Source organism: Poecilia reticulata, chromosome 6 (assembly GCF_904066995.2).
Source record: "Poecilia reticulata chromosome 6, P_reticulata-male-v2, whole genome shotgun sequence".
In the NCBI taxonomy this organism is placed as follows: Eukaryota; Metazoa; Chordata; class Actinopteri; order Cyprinodontiformes; family Poeciliidae; genus Poecilia; species Poecilia reticulata.
Window position 1 is genome coordinate 2614314 of NC_088835.1, and position 11778 is coordinate 2626091.

Genomic DNA, 11778 nt, shown 5'->3' on the forward strand with positions numbered 1-11778 from the left:
TCATAATGTACCCATGACAGTAATGCATTATGGGAGAATTATTGATTCATAGTGACCAGTTAATGCACTGCTTGTCGACTAGGCTATGTTTTTGAGGCATAGATAAGAGTAACCTATTTCTATCCCTACACACATGCACACGCACACACATGCTATCCCTTTGTATTTAATCACTGATCAATAATTGTGACCAATTAACTTGCTTAGGTATTCATTGATGATTTTATATGCCTAGTTTTCTGTTATTTTGTATGCAGAGTATTATAGAAAATGCTCCATATGAATGCTGAGATGAATTATTATTTTTTGGGGAGATTGTATGAAATTCTGTAGGTCTGACCAGATCACAGGTCTGTTTCTGTCTTTAGGACTTGTATGTTCTCGATCAACTCCTAGTACAGTCTAGAGCCAGAATCTCCCTTTGTTTATCTCAGACGTTATAAATCAAAATAAATATTAACCATTTCTGATCCATCTTTTTCATGTTTGGTTCTTATCTTTGTTTAGAGGTTTGACCTGAATCCAAAAATAACAAGATCAAGGTTTTAAGATCCTAAAGTTTTGATATTCTAACAGAGATTTAGCTTTAACACAGTGTAATTTTCACATCACTGTATTTTGGTCATTTTTATTCAGTGAATGTCTACACTAAAATAAAAAGACTTAATTCTTTTTTTCAGAATACAAGCTCATGGCTTATTACATCTAGTGCTGCAAAACTAACACAGAGGTACAAAAACCACAGTTACACACCCTAATGGAGCCTTATTTCCTATTAAAGGTGGAGAAAGAGGTTTTCCTGCCTGTCTGGGGCCTTTCATTTGTCCCCAGGGCCTCCTGTGGGTCTGTGTAGATGAGTTGTGGCCTTCTAAACAGCTAAGCACATCAGGACACAGCCTGAAACCACATGCATCTAAAACCACCAAGAGCAACTCAGAAACATTACTGGATTTAATGTATGACTGGTTTAATACGCAGTACATCATGTAAGACACACAAGCACTCTGCTGGTTTGTTATTTTATAACCAGCAAAACAAAAGCATGGAAATGGTAGCTAAAAGAAAAACAGAGACTTTCTATTGTCATTGCAGTTCTTAAATAGTTTTTAAAAAATTGTCAGAGAATCCATCCATCCATCGTCTATATCTGCTCATCCACAGGGTTGTAGAGGGCCTGGTGCCTTTCTCCAGCGGTCACTGGGTAAGAGGTACTGTACTGGACAGGTTACTAGTCCATCTCAGAAGAAAAATTAGTGAAACTTTTTTTTTTTCTAACGGACGCATTTTACTATCTGCCTAATTGATAGTAAAATCAATTAGTCAGTACCAGTAAGTCATTACTGGTGCAAAATAATGATTGTAAAATGTTTGTATACCACTAAGATCAGTGGTATACCACTACGATCAATGGTATACAATCAGTGGTATACATCAGTCTGCAGAAATGTTTTTGCAGCTGTCAATAAAATGGAAGGGCAACACAATGTGCATGTGCTACTGTCTGTACAATTAAGATGTGTCTCACCTAATGTAAGCCAATCAGTTGAGGCATGTGCGCTGCTTTCCAGAAATCAGAACACGAGTGGTCCATTGTATATTTGTGTAAGTTGTATGAAAATGAATTTAGAGAATTGGGCATGTGTAAGAAATCTTTCAAATTTTTGGTTGTGGATATTTAAAGGTAAGCCTTCAGAATTAGAGCAGACTGTAAACAAAGTTTTCTTGTCCAGCAGAGTCTGACCTCACAACGGTGTTTCTAAAAGAATGACTTAAAATGTCAATAAACACACTCCTAAATCTTGTGGAAAGTCTTTCTAGAAGAGCTGAAACTTGTATAGCTGCAAATGGTGAACCCATGTCATACTAAACACTAAGAATGAAGTGTCACTCATATGTGTGTGAAGACATAAACAAGTAGAATAGAACAGAAACAGCCTTCATCGTTCCTCAAAGGGAAAAGTCATAGTTTTGACATGATAGCATATCACTGCTTTATTGAAGCTTTGCACCTTTATTTTTAGAACATGTGCAAACAAATTCAGAAAGCAGAAATGTATGCTGGTGTCTTGTGTAACCCTGTGATGATTGGTCTTTGGCATTTCCATGTCAACAATAAGGATGCATGGTGGAACACATCTTTTAGTCAAACTCACCTACAATCACTAACCATACAAAAATATATTCAGATTGCAGTCTGTAAAGATCTTCTCTCCAGTCATAGTCTAAAGGCAAGATTGGAGTTAGGCAAAGCATAGAATTTTCTCTGCTATCTGCTGATCTTTCTTCATACTTTTAGCTCAAACAAACTTATTTATATCTCAGTGATTGGATTAGCTCACTTGCTATCTGATGCCCCTGGGAGCTGGAAAGACAGATGAGTGCATTTAGGACATAATGTTTAAATGCTTATATAAAAAGAAAACACAACCATGTAGAACAATACACTCTCCCACATACACACATTTAACAGCATTACTGACTGTGTTATGCCTCTGGCGGTAAAAGCCATCAACTTGTAGCCATTAAAATGGTTTTAATGGACCAGACCAACAATCAACCATTTCTGAAAATCAAAACATACCCATGTTTCTGTTATTCCTGATATAACATTTCCTCATGTGCAATGCATAGATTGGTTCATTGACCACCAATGGTTCCTCGTTCAGCTGAAATCCAAAGATGATGTTCTATTCTCATTTCATTTAGTAACTTCACATTGGCTAGAAAATAGTCTTGAATGTTTTCTGCTTTTGTAGTTACTGTAATCATGATCTGATTCAAAGCAAACAAAAAGGAAATTATCCCCCGATTTCACATTACTTACTCAGCCACATCCTCTCCCAGCCTTTCCTCTTCCTCCTAAGAACTTGGTTATCATGACTTTTACTATCGAAATCTCTTAGTATGTTTCCTCTCCTCCTTAAACACCACACTGCCCACTGCTTTGGACCCATGTCTGTTTTTTATCCTTTCATGTACTTTATCTGCTGATGCTTAGCTTGATCAATTTATCTCCCTCTTTACTCTTTCCTGTTCCTTGTTTTGCTCTTCTGCTTCAGGCTTTCTCAAGCAATTACCACCAAAAAATTACATTCACACAATTACCTGACAGAGCACACACTACACCACACAATCACAATACACAAAATATGCATATTTTGTATATATATATATATATATATATATATATATAGTGTATTGTTGTGCAAACTGGCATACTGAGATCTTTCCAGGTTGATGTAGAATTTGCATTAATGAGAGTTGGTATTTGATAATTGAAAAGAAATAATAATTTGATTGATGATTAAAAATGGAGTATTTTGTGAAATAAACATGGTTTCCTTTTTTCCATAAGTGAAATGGGCCCAGTAAAATATGAGTGATTTAAAGGTAACAAATAATGGTAATAAAGACAGAGTCAATAACATTAATTTGATTGTCCACAACTTCTCTTAGAATTGTTAATGATGCTTTATTTAGCAAGCTTTTAGCAGGGTCAAGCAACAGTAATAATTTAACAATCAAATATTATACTTTTAGAAATCACATACTAATCAACTCCCTATTCCTAACTGGGAGTCTTTGGGAGACTTTAGGAAACGGTTCACTCATATACCAGATGATAGGCAGATCCCGGCAACAGGTGACCTTGCAGTCCTTGGTGGAAGGTTTGCTTTGTCGTTGTCTGAATAAGCCCCTTTTTCCTGTTTCCAAGGGTCTTTATACTCCCTCATCCCATGGTTGTGTACTGCAGATACTGTGTGACTCCTTACTCATGTGGTCACATGCTAAGTGACCTTTCACTCCTACTGCTCACCGTCCCTTGTTGACTTACTTTTTCTTTTCAACAGCTATCTGAAGCATTTCCCTCAGATTTGCTCTTGCTCAAGTTTTCAGTTCTTTTTTTACTGCTGTGCTGGGATTAAAATACAAAAGTTACAGGGCCTCCCAGTACATCTTATAATCACATCTAATACATTTACAATCACTTTTCATTTTATTACAACCAAAGCAATCAACATTCAATCATTATTTAATCAGTACACTAATCATAACATTGGCTATATCAATTTTGAGTTCTTTTAGTGATTAGTAAAATATGTAATACCCAGTGGTGGAGAAAGTACTCAAAAAATGTACTTAAGTAAAAGTACAAATACACAGACAAAAATGTACTCAAGTAAAAGTCAAAGTACCACATTAGCATTTTACTTAAGTAAAAGTAAAAAAGTACTGGTTTTTAAAAATACTTAAGTATTAAAAGTAAAAGTACTTGCTGAATGCATTACCTAATCACTAATATCATTAAGTGTACTGATATGCCACAGATAAAGCATGTTTTTATTGCGTTTATTCTGTAACATAGTTTAGACTTAGATATATGATTCCATGCATCATAATTTCAGGGATGGAAACATCTCGTCTCCTGTCCTAACATAACATGAACTTCACTTTTTTTGCCACACATTTATTTTGAAAGAAATCCAACTGGCAGAGGAGGACATGGAACCAAGGAGCCACGTAGCAGAGTTGTAGTCTAGACCACCGAACCCAAGACCAAATCAAAACCAGCACCCCGTGCTACATGACAATAAAATTAAGTGCACCTATCAAAACTGCTTCTCAAATTGATCTGAAAGATTCACTTTCCCATAAAAACACCTAGATATTAAATACTTAGAGCTGAAATAAATTTAACCAGTGACAATTCAAACTCTTCTTCATTCTGTTTTGCTTTCATCTCTGTGCCACAATACACAGAGGTCTCCTGCCATCCCTAAAAAAATAACGCCCTGTGCGGTTGCCCATATTGCCAATGTCAGAAATAATAATTGTCTGCACCATTAAACATAGCAATTAACAACACTCAACTATGAACACTATCCAAGGCCCAATAAGCAAGAAGTAGGAGCAGGAGGAAGTAGAACCAAGCAGGAGGAGCACCTTGACTGTTCTCATCCTCCCTCCTGCTGCAACGTCTGCCACCATGACAGGTGACGAAAACAAAGAGCAATGAGCATGCTCTGTGTTCCTACGTTCTTGTTTTATTTATTCACCAATTAAATATAAATATATTTTAATGAAATAAAATAGCTACTGCAGTGTACGCAGAGCATTACAAGAACAAAGAACGGCTCTCAGTGAGGCTTCAGTACTATAGGACTTAGTCAAGATCCGTCCAGAAGAATCGGATTGTCCATGAATGTCATATTACAATATTGCACTTTGGTCACAGCGTTGTCCCATATATGCGACATGTCAGTCATCGCAGATGCAACTTGTGTCTCAGTCAATACAGCTAACTTTGCTAGCATCACGTCCACAGATCTTACCTTTCTTAAAGCTTTCCTTCCAAGTGACGTTAAAAATTGGACAAAGTCCCCACCGTCTGTGAAAGCGAAGCGCTGCTGATTTTACATGTCGCCATATCTTATTATTTATGCAGCGCTTCTGTACTATTATATTACTGACGCTCAGAGGAAACCACTGCGCATGTCTTGGAGCTCCGCGTGCGAGTAAAGGTGGAGGCGATGGGTGACAACAGACACTAAGTCACGCTATTGCTGGGATTTTACGGCACCACCTTAAATCCCTGAACTTCACATTTTAACGGGAAAAAAAACACACAATGCGACTTGGATGTAACGAGTAACGCGACACTTTTGTAGAAATGTAGTGAAGTAGAAAGTACAGATACTTACTGTAAAATGTAGTGGAGTAAAAGTAGAAAGTACCCATTATTAAATCTACTTAAGTAAAGTACAGATACACGAAAATTGTACTTAAGTACAGTAACGACGTACTTGTACTTCGTTACTTCCCACCACTGGTAATACCACATGATTCTAGAGATTTGAAGGTATTTTAGCCGTTACCTTATAGATGATTAAAAATAACACCCTTGGAGCTTATGTCTAGCTACTAAAGTTAATCTAGCCCAACAACAAGTGCTCGTTGTTAAATAGAGAAAGAGCGTCCGTTAACAGGTGTGGTTTTTGGAGTTATGCAGCTGCAAGGCTATTCAGCTGATTGCTCCACTAACTGAAAAAGGTTGTAACATCTGGATTGTAGGTAGAGAACTGGCTAGATGAGTCTCTCTCGATACCTTTTTAAATAGATTGTTCCAGTAATTCTAGTCAGAGTAAGACTCGATAGGTTTAGGAACTTTCCGGACCTGTTACATGGAGACCATGCAATAGTCAGTTCTGATTCGTAAGTGATGATTGGGACCGGATGCCTGGGGGTAAAAACATTTCTGAATGTCTTCTTTGCCTGTTTATGTTAGAAGTAGAAAAAGATAGTCAGCTATGTCATAGAATCAGTTGATGTTGGCAATAACTGTGAAGATGTTTTAAGTGTGGACTTAAGGAGACAAACTACCTTAAAATCTTTCCATCCATGATCTGAACACACTGATCCTTGCAGGGTAGCGAGGGGGGCTGGTGGTGCCCATCTCTAGCAGTCATCAGATGAGAGGCATGGTTCCCCCTGGACAGGTCACCAGTCCATCACAGGGCCCTGAAAGCCAACAACAAATAAAATGTATGAAGGAGAAATGTTAGATTAACAAGGGGAAAAATTTTGTCCAGTTATCTTTAAATCAAATCATGTTTATTAAGCACTTGGTGTTGGTAACACACCAGTTTTTGTTGTTGAAATGTAGCTAGCTCCTCATAAAAAAAAACTCCCCAAAAACTTACATTATTAAGACGATGTGAAGGTTCATCCTCAAAGCTGGTTGGTGATCTGGTGAAGCCAGAGCTTCATCTAAGATAGGAAAGTATTTAGTTTCCCAAAACCTGATGTCTCTGGCTTCCTCTTTCATCTTCATTTGCTTAGACCGTAAACATATGTTGAAGATAAAAACATTGATGAACAAGTTATAACAACAACCTCACAATATCAAAGTCTCTTTGTCATATGGAGCTTAATTAAAACAAAGTTAAGTTTATGAATAAAAGTATAAGTCGCAAGAAACAGAGCCTTTATGCAGTCATAACATGAAGCTGAATGATTGTTATAGTAATAATCATAAGTCACAATAAAATTGATAAAATAATTATTTCTGAAACCAACGTAAGTTATACATCTTTACTGCACTGTTTATAATTAAACGAAAATAATTAATAAGCAAACTTACCACTAGGTAGCAACAATTAGCAGCCTTCGTCCCTCCGCACTCCTTTTGTGACCCACATTTCATTTCCATCGGTTGTTGTCCAGTTGTGTTGTCTAACTTGGACTAGGACGTCACCAGCTTGAATTTACCAAAATTACTAACTATTGTCAAGGCCCTCCCTACTTTTAAGGCAATATTATGCGAGTAAAAATGGCGAATTTGAACAGCGTCTGTTATCTTCCCTGCCTTCAAGTTTTTTCTTTTTATGGCGTTTTTTTTAAAAAAAATTTTAATGAAAGTGTGCAATACCGCCACCATCTGGTCTGGAGTGTGAACTGGCACTAATCCTGTTGATTATAATCAGAAAATGGATTGGGTTAGGTACTTTCTTAAACAACATTACATCATACCATTTTTTTTATTCTTTGCGATTTTAACAAAAATAGTAAAAGATTATTAAGGCACCTAAAAAGGCATACTTTTTAGGTGTTTAAAAAGTATGCCTAAAAATAACATGAAAAGCACTTTATAGGTGCCTAAAATACATACTTCTGCATATGTATTAATTACTTTTATTTTGTAATTAAGTTGCTGCGTGTTGCAGATTTCTGCCCAGGTCCCTCTTGAAAATGAGATCTGGATCTCAACGGGGTTCATCTGGTTAAATAAATAAAGTAAAGAAAAGGCATACTTTTTTACCCTAAAATTTACACTGAGATGTAATTTAAAACATAGTTAAATTAATAATTTAAAGTAGTGTTAAGTGAATTTAAAAAATGTCTCTTTTGAGCATATATTTTAAAATATACACAAAATATATTTTAAATGTACTTGAGCAAGTGTATATTTACACTTGGGCAACAATATATTTTGTTCACTTAAAGTATACTTTTATTTAGTATATTAAAAGTGTATTTTGGTACAATTATTTTAAAGTGTGTTTAAAGTTATAATTTTGAAATTGGTACAAGCATACTTTTAGTATACTTCAGATATATTCAGGGGTGAAAGTAAGGGGGTACGGTAGGGTACTGCGTACCCCTAAAAGATTTAGCGGTGGTACGCAGTACCTGCAAGAGAGGGGAGCGGTTGTCTGCTGTAAAAAAATCAACGGGTACACTAATCAGCCGTGACTGATTAGTTTTTCAAGAACAATCTAAAACACAACTTAATCAGTTAATAAATAACTTTTTTTCCCCATTTCATATTGTTTTTGTACTGTTCGTGCTTTAGCAGGGGCTCGAAAAAGAATGGTTCTCCACTGTCAGTGGGGTATCTGCACAGGCGATGTCAGGTATCCTGATCGTATTTGTGGAACTAAAATTCACAGATTTCCAAAATCTGAAACGGAATGCCTTGCTTGGATCAAAGCTTGTGCACGACCGCATAAGAACAAAGGAGTGTCTGCTGGTGTAAGTATTGCTTTGCTTTCTTTGTATTTAGTGAATGAAAAAAAGCAAGTCAATAATAAACACATCCATTATGAAAACCTTTTGGCAAACTACACCATAATGGCAGTACCAATACAACTTCTACACCTTGAAACCCGTCTGTTACAGTCTCATGTTAGCTGAACAGATCAATATGCAATGTGTACCGTATCTGACATACATTACAGATTTTATTTTACCTGAAGAGGCTTTTTACTAAACTGTAATCGTGTTAGCCACGCTAATTGTATTAGCCTCCGAGTACCGTTTATCAGGCCTAGGCACATACGAACATTTGCCAGCAGAAATCACCCTCAAAATCATGAATGTCTGACTTACCCAGCCTTGCAAGAACAATAGGCGTCAGTGATCTTGTCCACAGCTATATTTATGCTGAGGGTCTGAGGATCTGCTGTGTTCCTCATGGACTGGTAGCATTTAGCTGTGACGCGCACAATCTTGGAGGCATCGCGTGGCTCAAACACATTGATGTCGTCCAAAAAAGATGACATGAACTTGTTGGTTCCCCTGTCCATTGTTGTGGCTGATATTTTTTGAAAATCCAGCAGAAATGCTACACTAATCGACTCAGAAATACTCTGCACGGAGTCAGTCGAAATTAAATTACACATAGAAACTAAGCACAGCAAGGCTTTGTTTGTGAGACATGCAGTCACGTGACACCTTAGCCGACAGAAATCCTAGGTATAACAGTTCGATCGGGTTCGTCGTGCCGTGTGATGTCCATCCACATGGGCACAAAATAATGGCTACAAGTCCAGTTAACCAATTTTAAAATCAGGCATTAATCAGTGCTTCACTAGAATCTACCTGTGATGCATGTGGCTAGAGTCAGCATAAAGTCCTGACTGAATGAAAATCATTATAACCTTTTTATATCACGTTAACGAAGAACAGCTGAAAACTTACCGGGTTTATCAACTGAGGTAGCAATTTGGCTCCAACTCCTCCGCTTGTCATTTCTATATTCTTTGCACAAAATGTTGAATAGATATTAATGTTTCCATATATCATTTGCCATATCAGCTGTTTGGGATTCCCTTCTGTAATTTCCCCTCAGAAAGCACAGAGGAGAATCCGCGCTTTCTGATTGGCTACCGGTCACATTTAGAGCATTTAATGCTCGGGGAAAACCCCTGATTTAGATCGGAGCGTCCACGAAGATCTACGGTAACACACCACACACTACAGAATGATCGGTTACGAAATCACCAGCGAGAATCTTAGATCGGCCAACTTTCTAAGATTGTCATAAGGGGAAAATAGGGGCAAAAAATCGTTTCAATTTGTATATTGTATAGTTAATAATTTTTATGTCTTTCATGCTCCTGCTAATTGATATGCATTACTGGATTGGACAGCATCTATTAGTCGCTATGTGATTCATTGAGTTATGTCCAGAAAACCATTTTATCCCAATGCAGGACAAGCAGAAATCTGTCACAAAAATATTCATAGCGCCATCATTTGTTATCAGAGAAAACTGATGTTTGATAAATTCTCTGTGATACAAAAATCTATAAACAATTTTGTTTCTGGTTGGATGAAATATTATAATTTTTTGAGACAGGGATTTTGGATTTTCATGAGCTGTATGCCAAAATCATCAGTATTAAAACAATAAAAGACCTGAAATATTTCAGTTGGTGGGCAATGAATCTAAAATATATGACAGTTTAATTTTTGAGAAGGAACCTTATATATATATATATATATATATATATATATATATATATATATATATATATATATATATATATATATATATATATATATAATTTTTTTTTTTTTTTGTCATAGTACCCCCAAGAATTTAAAACTACTTTCACTCCTGGACATATTTATAGGAAGTACACTTAATACTTAGTATACTTAAAGTGTACTTTCACAAATGTAAGTATGTTTGAAATATACTTAAGTGTACTTTTTTCTCACCTGTGCTGTCAAAGATATTTTGCATATATTTTAAAATATATGCTCAAAAAAGAATTTTTAAAAATTCACTTAACGCTTTACATAATTAATTTCAGTATGTTTTAAATTACATCTCAGTGTATACTTTAGGCTAATAAAATATGCCTTTTTTAAAATTTACTTTATTTAAGCAGATGAACCCCGTTGAAATCCATATCTCATTTTCAAGAGGGACCTGGGCAGAAGTCTGTAACACGCAGCAACTTGGTTACAAAATAAAACTAATTAATACATGTGCACACGTATGCGTGGACCGGCAGGCCCAAACGTGTGGTGAGGGTCTGCTGGGAACATCTGGCGGAGTCCCCTGTGAGACTGAGCTTTAACTCCCATCTCCGGCAGAACTTCGAACATGTTCCGGGGGAGGTTGGGGACATTGAGTCTGAGTGGACCATGTTCTGTGCCTCCATTGCCGAGGCGGCCTATCGGAGCTGCGGCCGCAAGGTTGTTGGTGCCTGTCGCGGCGGCAACCCTCGAACCCGTTGGTGGATACCTTCGGTGAGGGATGCTGTCAAGCTGAAGGAGTCCTATTGGACCTTTTTGGCCTGTGGGACTCCAGACGCAGCTGATGGGTACCGGCAGGCGAAGCGGCATGCGACTCGGGTTGTCGCTGAGGCACAAACTCGGGCGTGGGAGGAGTTTGGAGAGGCCATGGAGAAAGACTTCCGTACGGCTTTGAGGCGATTCTGGTCCACCATCTGGCGTCTCAGGAGGGGGAAGCAGTGCAGCACCAACATGGTTTATAGTGGGGATGGTGTGCTGCTGACCTCAACTCGGGACGTTGTGGGCTGGTGGGCGGAATACATCGAAGCCCTCCTCAATCCCACCAACACGCCTTCTGTTGAGGAAGCTGAGCCTGGGTACTCTAGGTTGGGCTCTCCAATCTCTGGGGACGAGGTCACCGTCCCCAGGGTTGCAACATCCAGAGATGTTGCAACCCTGCAACATCTCTGGTTGTTGCAGGGTTGTGTTGGCTCATGCGACTCTGCAATATCGCATGGACATCGGGGGCAGTTCACCTGGATTGGCAGACTGGGGTGGTGGTCCCCCTGTTCAAAAAGGGGGACCGGAGGGTGTGCTCCAATTACATGGGGGTCACACTCTTAAGCCTCCCTGGTAAGGTCTATTCAGGGGTCCTGGAGAGAAGGGTCCATCGGATAGTCGATCCTCAGATTCAGGAAGAGCAGTGTGGTTTTCGTCCTGGTCGTGGAACACTGGACCAGCTCTACTCCC

At 38.0% G+C, this 11778-nt stretch overlaps 1 long non-coding RNA gene across 1 annotated transcript; it reads right to left on the bottom strand.

Moving 5' to 3' along the window:
* Positions 1-3353: 3353 nt before the first annotated feature.
* LOC145551889 (uncharacterized) lies at positions 3354-7374 on the bottom strand. The gene is made up of 4 exons (XR_014087753.1): positions 7142-7374; positions 6702-6768; positions 6382-6519; positions 3354-6273 (listed from the first exon to the last, which is right to left on the bottom strand). It is a non-coding gene; the product is annotated as an uncharacterized LOC145551889 (long non-coding RNA).
* Positions 7375-11778: the final 4404 nt, after the last annotated feature.